This window comes from Rosa rugosa, chromosome 7, assembly GCF_958449725.1.
Source record: "Rosa rugosa chromosome 7, drRosRugo1.1, whole genome shotgun sequence".
Lineage (NCBI taxonomy): Eukaryota > Viridiplantae > Streptophyta > Magnoliopsida > Rosales > Rosaceae > Rosa > Rosa rugosa.
In genome coordinates, this window is record NC_084826.1 from 28,829,185 (window position 1) to 28,854,118 (window position 24,934).

At 45.9% G+C, this 24,934-nt stretch overlaps 1 pseudogene; it reads right to left on the bottom strand.

Annotated features, from left to right (window-relative positions):
• Positions 1-19,114: 19,114 nt before the first annotated feature.
• Positions 19,115-23,953, bottom strand: LOC133722587 (HVA22-like protein a; annotated as a pseudogene).
• Between the last annotated feature and the right edge of the window lie 981 nt (positions 23,954-24,934).

The window sequence follows — 24,934 nt, forward strand, 5'->3', positions numbered from 1 at the left end:
GATTTCCTACTAAGAGCATCAGCTACCACATTGGCCCTTCCTGGATGATACTCGATCGTACAATCATAATCCTTAATCAACTCCAACCATCTTCTTTGCCTCAGATTTATCTCTTTTTGTGTAAGTAAATATTGAAGACTCTTGTGATCCGTGAAGATTTGACATCGAGCTCCATATAAATAGTGTCTCCAAAGTTTAAGTGCAAGTACTACCGCAGCTAATTCAAGATCATGTGTCGGATAATTTAACTCATGCGGCTTCAATTGTCTAGAAGCATAGGCAATCACTTTTCCATGTTGCATCAGAACACAACCCAAGCCTTGCCTTGAGGCGTCACTGTATACCACATACTCCCCACTATCATCAGGCAAAGCTAGGACCGGAGCACTAGTTAAACGCCTCTTGAGCTCTTGAAAACTTTGCTCACACTCTTCTGACCAAACAAATTTCACACCCTTTCTAGTCAGCCTAGTAAGAGGAGTTGCAATCCTTGAGAAATCTTGTACGAATCGCCGGTAATAACCTGCCAAACCCAAGAAACTGCGAATCTCTGTCACGGTAGTAGGTCTTTCCCAATTTAACACCGCTTCTATCTTCTGAGGGTCCACACTAATACCTTCTGCAGAAACAATATGACCTAAGAACCCTATACTGTTAAGCCAAAATTCACACTTATTGAACTTCGCATACAGCTGGGCCTCCCTCAAGGTTCGCAATACAATTCTTAGATGTTTGGCATGTTGACTATCGTCCTTAGAGTACACCAAGATATCATCAATGAACACAATCACGAAACGATCAAGGTAAGGACGGAACACTCGATTCATGAGGTCCATAAAAGCTGCAGGAGCATTAGTTAACCCAAACGGCATTACTCTGAATTCATAGTGGCCATAACGTGATCGAAAAGCAGTCTTGGGTATATCAGACTCCCTTATCCGCAACTGATGATAACCCGATCTCAAATCGATTTTAGAAAAGACCTTGGCTCCCCTCAACTGATCAAATAGATCATCAATACGAGGCAAAGGGTATTTATTCTTCACGGTAACCCTATTCAACTTCCGATAATCAATGCACAACCTTAAAGAGCCATCCTTCTTCTTAACAAATAAAACCGGGGCACCCCAAGGAGACACACTAGATTGGATAAATCCTTTATCCACTAGTTCTTGTAACTGAGTCTTCAACTCTTTTAATTCAGCTGGGGCCATCCGGTATGGTGCCAAAGATATGGGTGTGGTGCCAGGGAGCAAATCGATAGTAAAATCTATCTCCCTAACAGGGGGTAAACCAGGTAATTCGTCAGGAAATACATCTGGAAATTTCCTAACCACCGGTATCTCTCTAATACTCAACTCCTCCCTGTTGGTATCCACCACATGTGCCAAATAAGCCTGACTCCCTTTGTTCAAAAGCTTCTCAGCGGTCAAAGTGGAAATCATACAAGAAGCTAGAACATTCCGATCACCCTGAAAGGTAATTATTGGCTTCCCTGGACTTTGAAAGACCACAATCTTACGAAAGCAATCAATATTGGCCCGGTGAGTAGCTAAAAACTCCATCCCCAAGATTACATCAAATTCAACAAGATCTAAAGGAATTAAATCGACTTCCAAATTAACACCCTCAATCAAAACACCACAACCTCTAAAAACCCACTCTATCTTAAGTGACGCTCCCGCAGGCAATAATACATACCACTCACCAATAAGGAGCGATGATGGCACATTCGCAAAGCATGCAAATCTACTCGACATAAAAGAATGTGAAGCACCAGGATCAATTAAAGTATAAGCAGGCTGACCAAAAACAGACAACGTACCAATAATAACATCTGGTGAGTCGCGACCCTCCTGCTGAGTCATGGCATGTAACCTAGCATGAGTGGTGGGACGTCCTCTCTGACCCCTACCCCGCTGCGGGCTGCCACGAGCTGCTGAATTGATACGGGCACCGCTAGTAGAAGCAACGGTACCACCAGTAGATGTACCGGCAAATGACTGACCAGCGGTCTGAAAAGGGGTAGATGCAACTCTCTGGGTCAATAGAGGGCAATCCCTCCTAAAGTGGCCCTGCTGTCCACACTCAAAGCACCCAACTGGCTGATATTGCCCAAACTGGGCTGGTTGACTAGCTGGAGTCCTGTGCTGACTACTAGAACCAGCCCTACTCTGCCCAAACTGGCGTCCACCAAACTGTCCCCGAGTGAATCTCCTGATACGCCCCCCGCGTCTAAAACGAGATCCGGCACTAGATCCACTACTCTGTCCACTGCCTACTGAAGATCCGGACCCAGAGGTAGAAGCAGCCTTCTTGGATGGACCCTGACTGGGACCACCCAAATCTCGAGGTCGGACACCAGACAGATACATGGTCTCAAGTCGCAGAGCAGCATTAACTGCATCAGAATAATTATCAAATGGCACTCCTGTCAACTGCTCACGATACTTACCCCCCAATCCATCAACAAACCTATAGATCCGCTCTCTCTCAGTGCCAACTAGATCAGGCACAAACTGGGCTAGCTGGGTGAACCGCTGCTCAAACTCCATCACAGTCTTGTCCCCTTTCTCTAGATGTAAGAACTCATACTTCATCCTGTCACGGATAGCTGTACCATAATACCGCTCAGTAAAATGTCCCTTGAACTGTTCCCAAGTGATTGGGCCATCATTCTCTAAATCCCTGCTAATCATATTCCACCAATCAAAAGCCACACCATCAAGAAAATCCACTGCTAAACCCACTTTTCGGTCCTCTGGGCAATGAATCTGAGTAAAGACCCTCTCCATTTTGTTCAACCAATTTTGGGCATCCAAAGCATCAGGAGCATGGGAGAAGCTATAAGCTCCATGCTTCTTCGCTCGCTCCATGGTAAAATCGGTTCTGGAGCCCGGCAGCGCTGCAGTCAACTGTTGAACAATACGACCCAAGGCTTCCGCTATTCCTCCAGGAACATTCTCATCTCCTGGAATGGGAGGGGTCTCCCCGCGATTTCGGCGTCTAAGAGGCATAGCACCTGAGATTGAAAAAGAATTAGATAGCTCACATCAAAGACACTAAGATAACTACCCTATACACTTGAAGAACATACTAGCATCGAAGAGCACATGATGGGGATCCGCCGCGGTCGGGCCATCACTCGGAAGATACTAGACGTCCTCAAATATATAAAGTAGTATAATTGACAGGAAACGGAAAACCTAATGCTCTGATACCAACTGTCAGGACCCACCCCGGAATTTCCCTCCTAACTCCGAGATGGACCTGCGGGGCCCACTTTTCGGGAAAATTCGACAGAACCTCCCCTAAAAATGGACAACCCTAAACCTGCTGAAAACACTCCAAGTATAACAATTTCTATGCTTGAAGCCACCCTGCTACCAAGCAACAATCCGCAATTTCCAAGTGTAAACATCGAACTACTTATATAGATTACAACCCAGCAAATCAAGTCATTCAACTTCCTCCAATATTATACAACTCTCATACACACATAATTATACAAATGTATAAATCCACCCTTTTAAGTAATCAGAGCAATCTAAAGATCATACTCGAAATATAATACATAAAGTAGGTTAATAAATAACCTACTGAGGATAGATGGCAAAGGTGGTGCTAGCCTCCACTCCTAAGCCGGTCAGCAACGCTGCGATCTGGGCAATTGAAACCAAAGGGCCCAGGGGGAAAGTACATAAAAACGTTAGCGTGAGTGGACAAAATAAATAAGTATAAAGGAAGATAAGTTTATACTTTCCCACAAATTTAAATTATAAAATCTCGATGCATGCAACATTAATAAAACGTATTTCTTTAAATTTAAACTCGTGAAAAACATACCAGCCCCGCTGGTTAAAAGAAATCGGACTAGCCCCGCTAGTCAAGTAATGGTAAAATATGGGGAAGAAATTTCACCATACGAAAGAAGAGAGCCTCCCAGGCTCGGGTCGGAGTGTCCCACACTCTGGAGCATCCCATGCTCTGCTCTTACTCACCCACAAACACATAGTAAGCAGGGAGGAGTACTAATAGGCTAGCTAGCAATAAAATATAACGACCCAGGTATGGCGGGTAAAAACTATTAAAATCCAATAAATCCTTAAGGCTTCCCCATGTCCCACGAATAAAGAAAACACGGGTACGATTCCCAACCGTACCCAGAAATTCTCGTAGAATCGTATAAATTAACAGCGCGTCCCACACGCTAAAGGAATAAGTAGATGGTCAATGAGGCATTCCCAATGCCAAAATCGATAATCAATAAATAAACATGGAGATTTACTCCAACAAAATTCAATTTACAAATAAAGTCTCGAATCAACGAATATAAATATAATATAAATAATATAAATCCGGAAATCACATCGAAAACAATTCGTCGAAAGTCCACATCAAATATAAATTCGAATCCGAGTATAACAACTTAATAACCGAAACTCACAACCGGTATAAATCATAATACTTCACAAAAATCATCATTGGAAACAAATCCACGAGATAAATCGTAATCAAATTCCAAAAATCAATTCATATGCTCGGAAAATAATAGGTTAATTAAATAGAAAATACTTTAGTAAAATAAATGCATGCATCACTTATTTAAAACAAAAGTCCACTCACAGTGTACAGCTAAGCCTGTCGTCGATCCGAACCCTCCTCGAGGGAATCCTCCTCACGTCCTGTACAATATAACGCTCGTAAATCCATAATTACTGGATGGAAAACTAAATTACGATAAGTAAAACCAAACCCTAACATTAAATATATTTGCCCAAAACCTCCCAATCTTCTTCACTAATGTTATTCCCTTAATGTATGGGCTTTAGGGCCGAATCGAGGAAATCCGATGGATGGATTCCTCGCAATTCAATTAACAATTCCACCATTGAACAACATCAAAATCCATGTTCATTCCATCTCCAATTCTATCCCAAAGCTGCAATTATGAAACTAAATGTATAATTAACTATTTAGCTCAACAACAGAAGTTAAAGACTGGCCAAACACAGTCTCACGTGCCACCAACAGTGGCGGCGCGTGGCACCCACGCGCCGGTACCAACCTCCACCACCGGCTACCAAATTCCATGTATAGCTACAACTCAACCCACTGATTAATTTCTTCAACTACAACACATCCAAATAACAATTAAAAACGGCCGAAATCATTTGATGAACACAAACCCAGAAATTTCTAAGAACCCTAGAATTTCATTTCGTCAATTCGACTCCTACACAATAAATCACGATACAAGGCCATAGGGGAAATGATCAGTGATGAAAACCGAACCTTCGACGCCGGTTTGGTGGCCGGAGATGGCCAGTATCGCCGGAAATCGCCGAAAAACCAAAACTGCTACAGTGATCTTCTTGGTTCAGTTCCGAGCTCCTCCGGTCGAGACACCGTGAAATACCACCATGGGTGTGACCAGAAGGAAGAGGCGAGCCTAGGGTGTCTGGGTTTCGTCGTGGGGTGGCCGGAAACGGAGGAATTCGGAGGAGGAAGGATCGGGCCGAAAGGGGGAGGAAGAATCGGGGGAAGAAGAAGAAAGAGTTACCGGGGCTAGGTAGATTTCCGAAAATGGAAATCTACCAACAGTAACTTCCATTTATATATTAATTACCATGAACAGTAACTCTTACATTTTCGGCCATAACTTTCACATACTAAGTCCAATTTTTACGCACCACATATGCACGCGCTCGGTTTAACGTCCCCTACAACTTTCATGATGAACATTTCTTCAAATTTTGACCCGAACAAAAAGTCAACTTTTAGGGCCACTAAATATCGATAAAAAGAAAAGAAAATTGAAAGTATTCGACAATTACCGTCCAAATAGTGCGTAAACCGTTAATTCTAGGTTCGGGACGTAACAGTAGAAGTGTTCCGAATACGTTGGATGGTCTCGGATGAGGATCAGACTGTTGAATCGTCATATAATTGTGTTTTATGAATTGTGTGCTTTGTGTTGTATTGAGTGTGACCTTGATGTGATTAGGTGATTGACGAAATTGTGTGAGTGGATTTTGGACGATTTGGTGCTTATCTTGGTTTTGTGTGAAGACGCAGCAGGATTTGGAGGTGAGTAAATCTCACGGTGTTTCGGTTGATAAAGTAGTTATGTTTTAATTTAGTATATTTAATTGTTAGTATGAAAAATCATTTTCGAAACAAATTATTTGTTTTAAAATATATGAACTTGATCGACAACGGTTCATGGATAAGTTAAAACAATGTTTTGATATAAAATGATTTTCGAGTAGTTAATTTATAAAACTATAGTTGGTATTAGTGGTCATTCTTGCGTGAATGACTACAAATATATATATTTACGTGGAATATATATATTGGATGGTGTGACGTTGGTGAAGTAATGATTGAGAGTTGATTTGGATTATTATTTTGTTCATTTACTCTTTTCGGGAATGCAATATATCATGTGATTGATTGATGTGATTGTATTAAAGAGTATCCTATGTTGAGTGTGATGTGTTGAGTTGTGTGGGACTTTATAAATATTATCGGATCTACGGATCTGGTGTCACAGTGGTGACTGAGGCAAGTATATCGGGAACCACACCTTTGGCCGGGTTAGTGGTTACGATCAGTTAGAGCTCTAGTCTGTCTGCCTTGTACTGCATGGGAGTGACGCGTTGGGTTACTTGAGGCCCATGAGTACGTACTGCATGGGAGTGACGCGTTGGGTCACTTGAGGCCCATGAGTACACGTGTTTTTAAAAGAGAGTTCGGGTGGGTTCTTTCTTTTATTGTCCAAGAGGGACTTGATTTCATCTTATGGGTGAGTTGTGTTAATATGATTTCACTACTAGAATTTTTCTCATATACATCGGCCAGAAACCGATGTAAAAAAAAATTTGTACACATGTGTTAGTGGGTGATGTAAAAGATCGCCAAAAAATAGACATCGGTTAAAAACCGATGTCCCATACAACAATAAACATCGGATTAGATTCCAGACTCGATGTTAAACTGCTATTATGATCACAAATTGGTGTTTTTAGATATTGTTAAACCTTCATATTTATGCATTTAATGCTTAACGAAATATAGGTTCAATAGCACTAGTATTCATTTTAACATCGTTACTCATTCTAGAAACGATGTGTAATATATTCTTAGACATCGGAGTTTTTGAAATTTGCCTGCTGTTTATAAGCTTTACGGGTACTTGCTATATATCACACTATTTAAGATTGAATCTACATTCTTTTGTATTACTCGACCGATGTTCATTATTCTGTTAAACATCGTTTTCTTTTACAAAACGATGTCCATTGTTAATGCTCAAAGTCTGGCGGTAGCCAAGCCTTCGTTTAACGCGGGTCCGGCGGGCGGACCGCTACTCTGTATATTTGGGTGATTCCTGCTAGCTGCCAAATGGAAAGCAGGGCGTCAGAGGGAGACCGCGCTGGGCGGTCTTCACTTCTCCGATGCCTAAGTCAGTTGATACATATAGGCAGCATAGTGATAAAATGAGAGTTAATGCGTAATTTAATGAAGGGAGAAGAGAGGACCTTTTATAGGTGAGGAGAGGTCTGATCTCCTCCTTGTTTTCGATGTGGGACTGAAGTGCTTCAGTTCCCAGTTTCAGTAGCTTCTGATGCCGTCTTGGCAGAGTGCGTGGCGGCGCGTCAGCGGTGATCCTGGGGAACGCTTGTGCTCAGGCCGTGGCCCGCCTGGCTGCCTATCTGTGGGTTACTCCTTTGACGATAGTTGGTACCTCTGGCGGTACGATGAGTGTGTCTGATTATAGCTAATTATGCTTTGCAACGTACATGTAGGTACAAGTCCCCCAAGTCCCCAGTCAAGGAGGGCAATCTTGGTTGGGGAGTTGATCGGCGGTATTAAGCGTTTTCTTCCGCTAGACTTTTGCAAAAGCATAATTAGCGTCAGTGCGTTGTCAACCATGGATATTACTGAGCAAACGCTTTATACCCTTTCGGGTGGGCCCCTGCTAGGCCCCCCAGGGAGTCCCCCACTCCCCGGCTAAGATGGACCTCCGGAGGGTCGCAAAATTTGTTTGGTGAGGGGGAGCTGCACGGAGCAGAGGGTGTTGGGTAGCGAACCCAATCTTTAGGACCCGAGTGACGGGGGTCAACGTACCTGATCAGGGTCGTCGTAGACTGTTGACTAGTCCCCGTGTCCCGTAGGGACAATCTGACCGTAATGTCGCGTGGCGGTCATTTGTCAGAATGAGGCGTGGCCTCGGGATCCGCCGCTGGCGTGAGTCCCCCCGCTGGTTCACAGCAGTAAACAACATCCAGTGGACGTGCTTGGCGTTAATTTATTGAGCGGTACCGCGCTGAACAAAGTACGCGACTTGCCAGATAAAAGAGGTTTCCGCTAGAGGTGTGCAGCGGAAGGTGCCCCGTTTGTATGATGACAAGGGAGAAGTTCCGCGGTTGGGAGACTTCGTGAATAACAGCTAGTGAAAAAGTTCCGCTGGCGGGGTTCCGCCCAGCGGAGATGGTCACTAGGAGAGGAGAAGTGAGAAGTTCCGCTGGCGGGGTTTCGCTCAGCGGAAACTCACTTGGAGAGGACAAGTGAGGTTCCGCTGGCGGGGTTTCGCTCAGCGGAGACTCACTTGGAGAGGACGAGAGGTTCCGCTGGCGGGGTTTCGCTCAGCGGAGACTCACGTGGAGAGAAAAAGTGAGAAGTTCCGCTGGCGGGGTTTCGCTCAGCGGAGACTCACTTGGAGAGGGGTGTACCCTGGATTGCTTTCGTGATACGCCTGGACACGTGGCAAATAACTAGAGGGTTAGCGTGTGGAGACGCGTCTCCTCAGTCCGTCCGTCTTCTCGTCATTAATGCGAGTAATGATGGATTTCGTAACCGAGGCGACGCCTCGGTTAACCCGGAGGGTTAGTGCGGACAGGGGACACGTGTACGGCTGGGGTGTGATGTCGTTTTCTAGCGGACGGCCCAAAAGCCTCTGACGTTGACATAAAAGGGGGGGAACGTATTGAGAAGGGGGATCAGAAAATCCATTCGAACTGTTTGTCGTCTTCAAGCTCTGCCCAGCCGAGATTTGCAGAGAGAGTGCCGTGCGGTGGTGGAGGTCTCGTGGTCGGAGAGACGAAAAAGTTCCGTCGTCGGGGCGCAGCGAGTAACAGCACGCCAGAGAGTTCACGACTGAGGTGAGTGTTCTGGTTATCCTTCTCTTTGGTTTCGTGTTTTTGTCGATTTATGGGATTGGTGTTTGAACTGGGTTTCTTGATGTTCGTCGGGGGTGTAAGATGAATTTTGAGGGTAAGGGACGGTGTTTAACAGAGAGTTGTCAGTTAAGGTTTTGCTAGATGGTTGAATCTGGGTTGAGGGGGGTTTGTTCATATTTTGGTATTTTCTGGGTAGCTGTTCGTGGTGTTTCTGTTCTATACCTGATATAGGGATAGGTTAGATCCTTCTGTGGGCTAACTGATTTGGGTTTTAGGGTTTTGGGATGGCCAACGTCGTAGAGATCTCGAGCAGTGAGGACTCCGGGTCTGACGTGTCAATCAGTGCGGCGGATAGGGTTTTTATTGACTCGTTGCGTCCGTCTGCCCGTGCAGGAACCTCACTGCCAGAGCCGTTAGACATCGAGCCGCTGCAAACCATACCCTGGGAAGTTGTCATGGGCCGTACGTCGCGTCCGGAGAGTTCTAGGGCGGGTGAGGAGGCTGCTGCGCGGGAGAGTGAGGAGCGGCGAGCAAGTAATAGTGCCGCCAGTGGTTCCGCTGACGGGGGAAACGTGACGGGGGAGGAAACGGAATCGGCGTGGGTGCTCCCGGATGGGACCCCCGTCGACGAGGCGGGAGGGCGGATGACGGCCGCCGCGGTTAATCGGATGAAACGGACATACCGGCTGCCGGGAGTTGTGAAACTGCGTCATCCGACGGCGGACGAGAAGGCCTCAATCCTTCCAGCGGGGTTCGCCGCCGTTCACGAGGCAATATTCCGCCAGGGGGTGACGTTACCGCTAGTGCCCAACCTTCAGATCCTGGTGTGTGAGTTCGGCATCGCGTTTGGGCAGATCTGTCCCAACATGTGGCGGTTGATGCTGGCGATGAACTCCTTGTGGCGGCTATCCGGGTGCGAGGGGCCGACGGTGGCGGAGGTCTTGCATTTCTACGAACTGGTGTACGTTAAGCGCCAAGGTTGTAGGGGGCAAGTAAATTTGAGCCGCCGGCAGGGAGCGCCCAAGCTGATAGAAAATTTGAGGGACTCGATGTCCTACTGGCGGGGGACGTTTTGCGTGGCGACGACGGGGTGGGAGTATCAAGCGGAGTCCAACCAGGGGGAGCCGACGTTTAGGATTAAGTCGGAGTTTCAGCCAATCCGAGGTTGTCCGCCGATCTCCGCTGAACATAGTTGGCGGTTTAATGTATATATGTTGCAATCGTTTGACTGACACCTTCTGTTGTTTTACAGCGGGACTGCGCTACAATCTGACGCGAGAGGAAGAGTGCCGGGTTGCGCGCATCAAAGGTTGTTGGAAGAACCGCAATTTGTTGGACTTCCGTCTCCTCACCGGCTGGGAGCTGTTGGTCGATCAGCAGCTGACGCGCGCTATTGGTAAGAGATTTCCGCCACCTTGTATCTCTTGACAACTTGGTTAAAGCTAACGGGCGCTTGCATGTTCTCAGAGACTCCGCCAGGCAACAAAGCGAGCCGTGACGCCTTTGACAAAGCCATGGACCGTGCGGAGATAGAAAACTTCCTGGAGACAATGTATGCTGCAGGCGAGGCGGCCCAGATGACAGTTGTGAACCCCGAGACGCTGGAGGTGAGCGCATCCGAGGGTCCGGTGACGCTGCCCATGCCGCACCACTCGCACCTAGGGGCCGACGGTCTGCCCAGCGTGCAGGTGGATGGACAAGCGGGCGGGGGGAAAAAGGGATCCTCTGGCGGGCCGCAGAAGGAAAGAGTGGTTGCCACTCGACGCGGGCCACAGAAAGAAAAGGTCGTGGCTCCAGTGGGGGCTGCCGCCGCTGAGGTGGGGAGACAACCGCCGAAGGGGACCAGGGCTGCGCCCACTGGAGATACCCGGTCGATCCTGCGGAGGCGGCGCCAGTGTGATTCGGACGGGGAGGAGGATGATGACGAGACCCTCGAGGTCCACAGGCAGAAGAGGAGCCGACAGGACCCGTCGAAGGCTCCTGTGACGGCCGAGAGAGAGATGCCCGTGAGCGATCTGGACTCGTTCGCTGCCTTCACCGAGTTCATGACCAACAGCGAGCGGGAGTTTCTCTACCACTTGTGCGAGCGGTTGTCGTTCGGCGGTCTGGCAGGGATGACGCGGCCAACGGCGATCGAGCAGTCGCCCTTCAGCTCAGCCTTCGGGCATCTGGCGGTTGGGCTGAACGAAATGTTCTTGGCGGCCTCCAAGCAACCGCGAATTGAGGGACAGCTCCGTGAGGAGGTGAAGAGGCTGGAGAGGGAGCTGGCGGAGGCCAAGGACAGGCTGGTGGATGTGGAGCGATGCCTGATGAAGGCAGACTGTGACGCTGCGGACGCTCGGGGCAAGCTAGACGTCGCCATCCAGCGGGACATAGAACGAAATGATCGAGTCTCCCAGCTGGAGCAAGACAAGGCCTTGCTGCAAGAGCGCGTGACCGCCAAGGAGAAGAAAATTGACATCCTGCAGCGGGAGTCTGCCGCCAGGCAAGGGGAAGTGAAGAGATTGGAGGGAGAGTTGACTCGGCTGAGGGATGACGGAAGCCGAGCCGCCGCCGCCGCTGTGGAGAATTTCAAGCAGTCGGCGGAATACAAAAACGCGCTGAATGAAGCGGCGAAGGCCGGCGTCCTGGCGAATGTCGAGCTGTTGCGAGCGAAGGGTGCAATTGATTGGGCCAAGGCGTCCCTGCCCAAGGCGCCGCAGGCAAAAAATGCAGCGCCGACGAAGAGACCCCCGTTGGTACCCAGTCCCCCCGCAGGAGGTGGCAGCTCAGGCAGTGGGTATCAGACTCCGGCAGATGGGACCATTGAGACGCCAAGTCCCACCGCTCGAGGGACCGACCAAGCAAGCCGTGAACAGCCGTCGCAGGCCGACGTAGGCGACGCCGAGGCCAACCCCTGACATGCCGGACGTGCCCTGTTTTGACTGTGTAGCCGCTGAGGCTGAAAATATATGTACTTGTGTTTTTTTTTTTTTTGAATGTAAGGAACAATTTTTTGGGTGGGGAGTCCCAGCCCTGAATATATGGAATTTTTGACGTTGTGTGATGATATGTCTATACCGCTAGAGTTTGACTTAGGATTTTCTTTTGCAATCAATGAAAAATTAAAGGAATTAAGATTGGTCCAAGTGCACAACGTAGCGGACGAGGTCCGCTGACGATTGCTGGGGTTGCCAGCTGCCCTCAGTGCTAGACTTGGTAACAATGGTTTGAATAATTCCTCATTTCATTGATAACTGACTGGTCAGTGTTAACAAAAGTGGGGATGTACCCGTTGGGTAGCTTCCCTTAGCTAAATATTGAACAAAAATTTAGCTAAGTCAAGATGCTCCTGGGTAGTGACACGACTATTTGTAGTAATACCGAAGGTGTTCGGTATTCCAAGGGTGGGTCGTAGTGACGCCATCCTTGTCCATTAAGTAGAAGGTGCCTGGGCTAACGACTTCTACTATTTTATACGGACCTTCCCAAGTTGGGCGGAGTTTTGTTGGTGCTGGAATGACTTCCTTCATTACCCAGTCCCCCAGTTGGAGGTTCCGGGCCTTGACTCTGGCGTTGTAGAAACGCGAAACTCGTTGTTTGTTTTGCAGGTTTTGCAAATGGGCCTTGTGTCGTTTTTCCTCTAGGAGGTCCAAGTCCAGGTTGATGCCATCGCCGTTGGTCTCTGGGTGGTAGCACTCGACCCGAGCGGTGGGTTGAGCTACCTCGACGGGCAGAACGGCCTCAGTTCCGAACGTCATACAAAAGGGGGTTTCACCAGTGGCGGAAGATGGAGTCGTCCTGATGGCCCAGAGTACTTCTGGGAGCTTTTCCGCCCACAAGCCCTTGGCAGTGTCGAGCTTCTTTTTTAGCAGCTTCTTGATTATCTTATTTGCCGCCTCGACCTGGCCGTTGGTTTGGGGGTGGGCGACAGAGGCAAAGCTCATCTTGGTGCCCAGATTGGCGGTGAATGAAATGAGCTCCTCATTGTTGAACTGTGTGCCGTTGTCTGTAATGATTGTGTGTGGGACACCATAGCGGCAGTAAATGTTTTTCCAGAGAAAGTGAATGACTTTGGCGGTAGTGATGGCCGTTAGTGGCTCGGCCTCTATCCACTTGCTGTTGTAGTCGATAGCGACAATGATGTACTTGAACTGTCCCTTGGCGGTTGGGAATTTTCCCATTAAGTCGAGGCCCCATGTAGAGTGGACCCATGGACCGATGATGACTGAAAGTGGTTCAGCCGGCGCATGTGGGAGATCGGCGAACTGCTGGCATTTGTGGCAAGATCTTGACACCTGCCGGGCGTCCTCACCAAGTGTAGACCAAAAGTAGCCCTGTCGCATTGTACGATTGGCCAGGGATCTGGCCCCCGAGTGGTTTCCGCCCTCCCCGCCGTGAATTCCTGCCAGTACGAGCTTTCCTTCCTCCGGGGTCAAACAGCGAAGGTTGGGGTGAGTGAACCCCTGGCGGTAAAGTTTGCCATTCTGGATATTGTAGCGGGTTGCTCTCCGCTGAATTTGGCGTGCCTTGACCTTATCCTCTGGTAGTGTGCCGCTGCGCTTGTATGCAGTGATTTCGTCCATCCAGCTGGGGTTGATTTCAATGTTGAAGATCTCTGCCAGGGTCTTTGTGATGCTTGGCCTGTCGAGGCATTCCACCTTTGTGTCCGCTGGACTCTGATGTGGCTGGGCCGTTGCCAGTCTTGCCAGGGAATCAGCCTTGGCGTTCTTTTCCCTGGGGATTTGTGTGATGGTGTGGAAGTTGAACTTTTTTAGCAACGTTTTGACATATCCCAAGTATGCCGCCAGCTACTGGTCCTTTGCCTGGAAGCTGTCGTTGACTTGGTTAACGACTAATTGAGAGTCGCTGAATATGTTGACGCTGTCAGCCCCCGAGTCAATGGCGAGAAGTAGACCGGCGATCAGTGCCTCGTACTCCGCCACATTGTTTGAAGCTTTGAAGTTGAATTTCAACGCGTACTCCGCGTTCAGTCCCCCGGGTCCTGTTAGGATGACTCCGGCGCCGCTGGCCCTGGTGCTGGCGGATCCGTCCACATGCAGGTTCCAATCTGACTGGAGGGGACTCGCCTCCCCGACGGTTACCACTTCCGCTCCAGGTACCATCTCTACACCGGGTTCAGGCTGACGTTCGGTGAGTTCAGCGATGAAGTCCGCCACTGCCTGGCCCTTTATGGCGGTTCTTGGTTTGTATTCTATGTCGAACTCGCTGAGCTCGATGGCCCACTTGCTGAGGCGCCCCGAGTGTTCAGGGTTCTGCATTACCTGTCTCAGCGGTTGATTTGTTAACACATGGATTGTGTGGGCCTGGAAGTACTGGCGGAGGCGCCTGGCGGCAACGATAAGTGCAAGGGCCAGTTGCTCCAAGGGGGGATACCTTGTTTCTGCTCCGTTCATGCCTCTGCCGGCGTAGAACACCGGGAGCTCATCCTGGCCTTCCCTTCTAACAATTGCGCAACTTACCGCTGATGCAGATACCGCTAGATATATGAATAGGGTTTCTCCTTGGACAGGGACGGAGAGGAGAGGGACTGCCGCCAGATATTCCTTCAGGCCCCGGAAAGCCGCCTGACATTCCGGATTCCAGTCGATGACCTTCTTGTGCGTTGTTTTGAGGAGTTTGAAGAATGGGGCACACTTGTCAGTGAGTCGAGAGATGAATCGAGAAAGGGCGGTTAACTTGCCCTGGAGGCACTGGACGTGCTTCTTGTACTCTGGGTCCGCCAGGTCAAGGATGGCCTGGACCTTGTCTGGGTTAGCCTCGATGCCCCGCTCGCTGACAATGTATCCCAGGAATTTGCTAGCGGTGACTGCAAAGAAACATTTTTCCGGGTTGAGGCGCATGCCGTAGGCCAGGAGAATGGTTACAATGATCCTGAGGTTTGCCACATGTCCGCCGGCCTTTATGCTCTTAACTAGCATGTCATCCACGTAGACCTCGATGATTTTTCCCAGATGCTCCGCGAACATGGCGTTCATCAACCGCTGGTAAGTGGAACCGGCGTTCTTCAGACCGAAAGGCATGACATTGTAGCAGTAGAGGCCTTTGTCGGTGGTGAAGGTTGTGCATTCCTGGTCGCTGGGGTGCATTTTGATCTGATTGTATCCGGAGAAAGCGTCCATCATGCTGAGGAGCTCATGTCCGGCGGTGGAATTGACCAGCTGATCGATACGGGGTAGCGGGAAACTATCCTTTGGGCACGCCTTGTTGAGGTTTTTGAAGTCAACACACATCCACCACTTACCGCTGGGCTTTTTGACCATCACCAAATTTGAGATCCACTGGGGATAGACGACTGGGCGGATGAATCCAATGCCCTGGAGTTTGGCGACCTCTTCTCCGATTGCCCGGTATTTTTCTTCGTCGAAGGCCCTCCGCTTCTGCTTGATGGGATAAAAAGAGGGTTTGATGGTCAGTTTATGAGTGATAATCTCAGGGGAGATACCCGGCATGTCCGCGTAGGACCATGCAAAGACGGAGGCGTTATGACGTAGGAATTGAATGAGTTCTGCCTCTACTTCTGGATCTAGTTGGGCGCCTATGCGGACTGTCCGCTCAGGGTGCTCGTCCGAGATGCATACAACTTTCAAGGATGTGTCTGGGTTGACCGGCTCCTTCCTCACATACTTCTCCTCCTCATCCCTAGGGTCCTCGAAGATATTTGGTGGCGGTGCCTGATTTCCCACCGTTAGGACATCATGGCGGCGCGTTGACCGTGCCATAGTCGTTGAATAACACTCGCGTGCCAACTGCTGGCTTCCCCTCACACTGCCTGTGTCGTTAGGCGTGGGGAACTTTAGGAGAAGCATGTACCCGGCGATAATGCACTTAAGCTTGTTGAGCGCCGGTCGTCCGAGGATGGCATTATATGAGCTGAGACAATCAACGATTATAAATTCTGTATGTACCTCCGTCATACACGGACTAGTGCCCATAGTCAACCGCATGTAGTCAGAACCGAGTGGCTGTGTGACGTCACCAGAGAAGCTGAGCAGTGGCTCATGATCCTGGAGCAACTTGTTATTCCGCTTGAGATGGCTGTAGCAACCGCTGAAGATGACGTTGACAGCGGACCCGCTATCTACCAATATTCTCCCCACTGAGAACCTACCAAGAATGGCGTCGACCAAGAAGGGGTCATCATGGGGTAGGTGCACCCCGCGCTCTTCCTCCTCAGAGAATGTGATAGGTTCCCAACCAACCTTTGGGACCTTGGCGGATCTCTCGTAACGGATATTGCAGACTTCCTTTGGGTGATTAACGCGTGCGTAACGCTTTCTGGCTCTGTGAGACAAGCCCGTGATTGGAGCACCGCCGTCGATTGTGTTAATGCTGCCCAACGTCTCTACGTTGGCGATCACCGGTGGTGGTTGGCGCACCTTGAACTGTTCCATCTTGCCTTCACGGTACAAGGTCTCAATTGCCGTCTTGAGTGCGTTGCAGCTGTTGGTATTGTGGCCGCTGTCCTCGTGGTATTTGCACCATCTGCCGGTGTTTTTGGGTTTGCCCGTCTTTGGGTATTTTGCTGGAGGAGGTGGCGGGATTTGATCCTTGCACTGATTGTATATTTCCTCGTACGAGGTTGTGAGGACCGTGAACACTGCATACCGCTGAGAAGACTCCGTTTGCTTGTTGCGGTTATCTTCCTGGGTTGGGCGGTTGCCCTTGTGGTATTGATCCTTCTGCCGCTTGTTCTGGTAGTGGCCCTGTGGCCATTCCCTCTTCTTGTCAGTTGGTGATGCGGCGGGTGCTTTGTTAACGGTCTCATGCTGACTGGAGGCGGGCTGTGTTGCCTTTGCTGGCGTTGCCGGTGGCGGTGGGACTTCTCCATATGTAATGAATTCTGCCTGGGCGTGAATGACCGCCTCACTCATGATATTTGGATGATTGTAGTTGAGGTGATAGAGGAATGGTCCTTTGAGGAGTCCTTGCTTGAAGGCCGCCGATGCCATCGATTTGTCCAGATCGCGGCACTGAGATGCCGCCGCTCGCCACCTTGTGACGAATGCGTTGAGTGACTCATTCTCTCCCTGTTTGACGCTGAACAGCTGACTCGTGTTATGATGTCCGGCGGACAGTAAGATGAACCGGGAGAGGAAGGTATGTGACAGTGCGTTGAATGAGTCGATGGATCCTGGCGGACATTCGAAGAACCAATTCATTGCCTCTCCGTCCAATGTTTCGCTGAACAAGTGGCACAGAGTGGGGTCGTCAAATCCCTTATTGTTGGTGACCTTCTTGAAGGTGTCCATGTGGACGAAGGGGTCGGTTGCACCGCTGTAGTGCGACATCTTTGGAGTTTTTGCGTACGCAGGCCTGATAGCTTGTAGGATTTCAGTGGTGAAGGGTCCCGGTCTGGACGTGAAAAGTGGACTTTGAGTTGACGGCGCGGCGCCCGACTCCGCCCTGACCAGCCTTTGTTCCAACTGCTGCATCCTCTCCAGAATTTGGGCTGTTGCGTCGCCGGCGGGTCCGGCATATGTACTCCGCTGGGTCTGCCTATGCCTTGGCTCAGGCGGACCACCCTCAGTTCTTGCCTTAATTTCCGAGCGGTTGGTGCGTGGTACCGACTCTGCTTCCTGCTCCAACATGAGTTGGGGAATGGGCGGTGGTCCCATCTCTAGCAGTTCAGGGGGGTTTAGCGGGACCTGCATCTGTACAACCGGTTCCGGTCCCAATGTACCAGCGTTGGGATGACTACGCCTTGTACTATGCGAATGCTCGCTCTGTACCGGGTTGGCGGTTCTTTCTAACGTCCTTTTCAGGTCATCAAAACATGACATCAGCGCAGCCACCTGCTTTTGGGCCTCGGTCTTCTCTCTGCGCTCCTCTTCACGTTCTCTGTTTGCCTTGTGAAGGTCTGCCAGTGCCAACTCGTACATGGCGGCGAGGTCCTGGCCTGGTGGGCGGCTGCTGCCTGGATCCGTCTCACCGCCGGGGTTGGTTGGGGTGTTGAATAGTGCGCGGTTAACACCTACCGCTGGATTGGATGGTTGGGGGATGGCGGATTGGTCTGCCTGCTCATCAGCGTTTCCCCCGCTACCGCTAGTCATGGTAGTTATGATGGGATGACCTCTTGTTCAAGGGTTCCCACAGACGACGCCAATGTTAATGCTCAAAGTCTGGCGGTAGCCAAGCCTTCGTTTAACGCGGGTCCGGCGGGCGGACCGCTACTCTGTATATTTGGGTGATTCCTGCTAGCTGCCAAATGGAAAGCAGGGCGTCAGAGGGAGACCGCGCTGGGCGGTCTTCACTTCTCCGATGCCTAAGTCAGTTGATACATATAGGCAGCATAGTGATAAAATGAGAGTTAATGCGTAATTTAATGAAGGGAGAAGAGAGGACCTTTTATAGGTGAGGAGAGGTCTGATCTCCTCCTTGTTTTCGATGTGGGACTGAAGTGCTTCAGTTCCCAGTTTCAGTAGCTTCTGATGCCGTCTTGGCAGAGTGCGTGGCGGCGCGTCAGCGGTGATCCTGGGGAACGCTTGTGCTCAGGCCGTGGCCCGCCTGGCTGCCTATCTGTGGGTTACTCCTTTGACGATAGTTGGTACCTCTGGCGGTACGATGAGTGTGTCTGATTATAGCTAATTATGCTTTGCAACGTACATGTAGGTACATCCATTTTTCTATTAAACATCAGTTTTTGAAGTTGACACCGATGTTCATACTTATACTAGACATCGTTTTTTATTTAATAAATCGATGTCCATTGATTTGTTTTACATCGTTTCTTACTTAAAAAGTGGATGTCCATTGCGTTGTTTTACATCGTTTCTTACTTAATAAGTCGATGTCCATTGAGTTGTATTACATCATTTCTTACTTAATAAGTCGATGTGCACTGAATAAAGAGACATCGATTTTTGTTTCCAATCTGATGTATTATCTCTTTAATGACATCGTTTTTGTAGTTTAATACTAATTTGAAATACACGTATATACATCATGTCCTTTATAAATTGAAAATTGGTAAGATACCAATATGAACTCATTTCAATTACAAACCAACAATCACAATTGTAACACCAACCAAAGGTTTTGCAAAATTATAAGCATCAAAATACCTAAAACTACTAAGCTTCTTGTTGAACTTAAAGAGTTATACACAAAGCTAGTGACCAAAACTTCTGAACCATATGTGTGGTAATAACTAACATCCTCGCTTGTAACATTCCTCACCAAAAGACATGTCATGTTGAAAGACCTGCACATATAAAGACACGTTCAAATTTATATTAGGATCCACGCCAGAACACTTCTAGCTGGAGCAGCCCCATTCTAATGCTCCTGCATAATATGTATATATCAATTAGATGGAATTTAATTTTTCTAGCTGGAGGTTTAGCCATTGTTTCATAGTACAAGAAAATGATTACCGACGTACATAAATAATTGTTTGACACCAATTTTAACTTTCAAGTATGCAATGCCTGACAATGGTACTGCCTGAACTCTTAAATAAGTAAATTCTACATCTTAGAGGTTATGCAGCACAATTTCAATTTAGCAAGAAAATATATCAATATAAATTTGCTCCAATTAGACAAGATCATAAAACTTATAACTATAGACTCACCATAATGCAACTTAAAAGTCCACACCTCTACCTCAAACACCAAAAGGGATATAGTACCGCTATTCCAACTCATCACTTGTAATACTATCACGAATGTAAAGTACTAAACCCTCAATTAAAGACAGACAAACTCCATTAAATTGGAACAAATGCCAGCATAGATAGACCCTGATCAAGTCCCCTATTCTTCAACCCCAACGTAATTATGATCTTAAAGAATTTCTCGGACAAGGCCAACAACAACCAAAAGGAAGAATCTATTTCTCCCAGTGCAATTCCAACTCGATCCACAGTTTAGATGAGCAGGAGACCAGCCTTGTTTTAGCTTCAAAAGATGTAAAGAGGATAAGGAGCTAAGTCCCCTACTTAAATTAATGACAGTCCATTTGTTCATGAAAAATTTGATTTCTTATTTAAAAAGAAAAATGAAGAAACTGGGATACATGATCACATATAGTTGAAAATCAAGTGATTAGTAATTTCCATTTGAATGTCTTTATTTCCAGACTTCACCATGCTATGTAACAAACCACATACCTTGCATGCCATACAACAAAAAACAAATCAATGTTTAAAAAGTATTCATGTAGGAAAGAAAGGTTACCAATGATGCTTTTCTGCTATAAACAGCAACCTCATGATTGGCTATTAATCTCTTTTCATAAACCCTAGCCTGAAACCTCTAATTCATTTTGTGTCTTGAATTATTCAACTTGTTTTACTGAGAAACCCAATAGCAGATCACAATGAAACTTCCTTCAATTATTTCTAAATAGTCATATATACCACCTACAAGCTGCCATAGCTTTCATTAATTGACTCATTATGAGATAAAATACTAATCATGTGACACACACCAATGATAAGTGGATCTAGGCTGCTATGCTACGTGAGTTTCTTTATAAAATACTGAATCTTTACTATGTATGGCCTTTTTGGTTGCTGTTAATTAGATGTTATCAAAGATTGGACTTGTTGACTTAGATCCTAATTATGATTCTCAATTATTTTGATGACATTGATTGCATCACTGTTAACTTCAAACTTCCTGAAGTTTTCTCCAACTTTAAAACAAAGTTCTATTAACTGTGTTAAGGGCTTAGCTGGCTCTGTTTTACTCCAAAAGATCATGTAGCTATTTTTTCAAAGAATATATAATAAAGAAGAAAAGAGAAAATTATTCAGACAAACAACAAGAACATTTGAGAGTTGAATTTCAATTCGATTACTGCTATGACTGTTGCTGCATTCTTAATATATTATCAGAGGGTAAAATTCAATAAAGACAACTGAAACAATTAATTTATGAAACTTAAACCATTATATCATATTGTTAAAAGTTTTAACTTGACCTTAGAAACTGACAGAAAGCTAAATACCAATTTATGTTAACAAACTCTGAAGACCCTGCAAGTCATGTTCCTACCTAATACTATTAGTCAATCAAAAGAAATAAAAAAATTACTTAACGATTAGAATTGATATACAAAAATGACAAATAGAGCAATGTTCTCACCTGTTTTCAAATTATAATTTGCTTATCACAAAACTCCTTTGACCAAAGCCAAACAGTCCAAGACACACAACAGAACCTGCATTAGAAAATAATCATCTTTCAAAACATACTCTAACCAACCCACCCACATGATAACTGCACAGTCAAACTGTACAACCATTGCAATGAAACTGAAAAGCCTAGCTTGAATCCCTTTAAATTTCAACCCATATTTCAATCCACAGCAGAAGTTCTAGCAGCTAGATTACTCTTCCCCGCTGTGTTTATATTGGTCATTTAGCACTATTTATTTTGATCATGAAATTGATGATTTACTATGTTCAATAAGATTTTGCTGCTACTACATAGCAAACCCTTTTATTTTTGAAAGGGCCTATATTTGATTAAGCTGACCACTTCTGTAAGTCGTTCTAAATAAAAACACTAAAATCCTAAACCTATAACTGCACATTCCGTAACATACTGTCCCAAAACAAAATCAAGCAGCAATGCCAGTGGACATGAACACAAAAGGCAGTACTTGGTTACTAAAAGCAAAAAGAATTTCTCATTCAGTTAAGAAAGAGAAAAACAGATACTTCAAGAAGACAGTTCTCTTGCCCTTGAATCTTCCAAATACAACAATCGATCAACACAGTTTCAGAGGTAATACTTGCTGTACATAATATAAAATGTCAGCAATCCCTTCACGTGCAGAGTGAACTCAATAGAAATATAAAAATTGCATTTCACATTAACCTGTAATCTCCACTATAATTTCATGGCAGAAGGAAGTTTGTAGTTCTCCCAAGTTTAAAACCGAGTATAGATTTTTATAGTTGAATTTTTTTATTTTTTTTTCACATCACATACAACTTCCTATACAATAATATCTCATAAGCTGTTTTCTGTAGCTATGACCAACGTCAACTCTATTTCAAACCCATAGATCAACCTCTAAATCCCAGATTAACTTGAATCCAATCATTAAGGAAATAATATTTCAAAACTGAAAACAAATCAACAACAGCAAACAACAGAAACCTTTTTATTTTAAGGTCAGATCTGAAAAAAGAAAACAACAATGAAATTCACACACAAACCATAAAAGGTAAATGCAGAGATATAACTAAATTAACAACTAAAATAAATAGAAAGTAACTAAACCTTGACTGAAGGGTTAATCAAATGAACTTTGAGTGTAGCTTAGAAGGACCTCCTTTATTTGGCCTGCACAATAAAGTAAATGGAAATGTCAGACAAAGAATTCAGGCTTTAGAAGAAAGCTGCACTCTACATACATAAAAAGGTAATAACACGACCCATCTATATTGATCTGTGAGGTTTGGTTTTAATAATCTTGTAGGTCAGATATCAAGAATTCATCTTTTTAAAGAACAATGGTCCATAGTATCATCTTTTTACCAGTCTCAAATTTGATAGAATTCCAAATATCTGGTTGCTTGTCTTTTGACAAATCAATGCACTTAGCATAGGAACCACCTTCAATGTTTGACACATGATTGTCACTGTAGCAGTGCTCATCATCTCCAATTAAGTACGTATTATGATCTGCAGACAGAGTTGTTTTGTCAGTTTCTATGACAGATGAGCCACAAGCATCCCTCTTTATGCATCTTACACTAAAATTCAATGAACCATTGTCTTATGCTACCCATATAGAGCACATTAACTAGATTCAGCTTACAAATCAACGAAATAAATCGAACAATAAAAGAAAAACTTACCACTCAATAAGTTTGGCAAAGTGAGCTCAAAGAGTGTAATCATAAGGTAGAGAATCCAATACGTAAGCCATTGGCGATCATCAGTTGGTGATTTAGTCTCTATAACCCGAATTGAGGCATACCTACACAACAACGCAGAATCAGTTAACCAGATTACAGAGGATTTAACATGAACACAGAACAATGCATAAGAAAAAAAAAAGGATCAGAATTCAGAAAGCTATAATCTTTGAACCAAAACTTACAGTGGCTAAACCAAACTAACCACAGGCCTGCAAGAAACAAACCCATTACATAACCAAAAAAAAAGAAAAAGAAAAAAAAAAGGTTTTGGTAAAGTGGGTAATAGCAGCTGATACCCAGCAAGAACATCGAAGTTTTTAAGGAGAACTTTGAGGAAACTTCCAGCACCAGATCCCATCTCCGGTTTCTGAATGCCGGTAACTGAGAACTGAAACTGAAGGGTTCTTTGCCTTCTTTCAGTCTTTCGAGATCCGAGATCCGAAATCCGAGAGAGAGAGAGAGCTTGCTCGTGGAGGTGATGGCGCCGGCAAGGGGGCGGAGGCGGTTAATGAGAGAGAGAGAGAGAGAGATAATAGCGGGAGTGAGCGGATGAGAGGGAAGCGGTGGTGGCTGTGGAAAGAGAGTAGGAGAGGAAGGAGGAGAGGGCTAGGGTTCGGGGAATAAGAGGAGAGAAAGTGAGTTGGAAAAATTTTAAGTGTGGGGAATGAAAATTTTGTTCCCCGCGTTCTTGAAAATTTTTAACTTAGTGTTTCCGCGTTTTTGAAAATTTTAGAATCAAAATATAGACATCGGTCAACAGTAAAAAACGATGTCAGTTATATGCATACAAATCGGTTTTTGAGGAATCGATGTTAATGACATTGTTTTACATCGCGTGTATTTCTCACCGATTTAATTGTCGTGATGTCTATGAGCATAATTCTAGTAGTGTTTATTTGGAGTTGACGGGTGATCATCGGCTTTAGTGTTGATGGGTGATCATCGACTCTAGTGTGAGTTGTTTGACTTCTTCATTTATTTTCCTTTTCCTTCTAATTGTTGAATTTTATGTAATCTCCTTAACTAAGTTATATGCAGGGATTACTGTCTTTTGAATTGTTTGTTTTAATGTAATCTCCTGAACTAAGTTATATGCAGGGATTACCGCTTTTTGTATTGTTTGTTTTAATGTAAATTCCTGAACTAAACTCTATGCAGGGATTTATATGATTTCTATTGTTTGTTTTTAATGTAATCTCCTGAACTAAGTTTCAATGCAGGGATTACTAATTTTACTTAATTCAATTGTAAGTGCGGTTGTGGTTTGAGACTTGTAGTGAGTTGTGAATGAGTTGTGAGGTTATCGTTTTGACAAATGCTTTATGTTGAGGGGAAGTGAGTGTGATTTGTCGTTGAGATGATATGATATGATATGAACTTGATGTTTGGTTGTGTTTTGTGGAATTAAATATTGTTGCTTTAATTCATCTCACGAATTGAGAGATTATAAGCATGCGTGACGTGAGTCACTTTATTTGAGTTTACTCATACGGGCTGAAAGGCTTACCGGGTTTGTTATTTACATTCCCGGTGCACTATTCTATGGTGTAGGGGTTATTGTGCAGGTTTGAATATCGAGTGATCATTATCAAAGCTGAGGTGTACGTTCGATGGCGTGGACGTGGAAGGGTGCTCTTAGTTTTAAGTCTTCCGCTGGGTAGTGAGTTGTGGTGGGTGTCTTTACTTACTGAATTGTCATTCAGTTTGATTTGTAAACTATCTGTAATGTAATATGTGACTCTAAAGAACGAGTCGGTATTGACATTGTGAGTTCAGTTTGTTTGTTGCTTAGTTTAAATGAAAAATTTTCTATGTGTTTTTCTTGTGCTTGTTAAGTTATCGTGTTTCGGATTTGAATTTAATTATT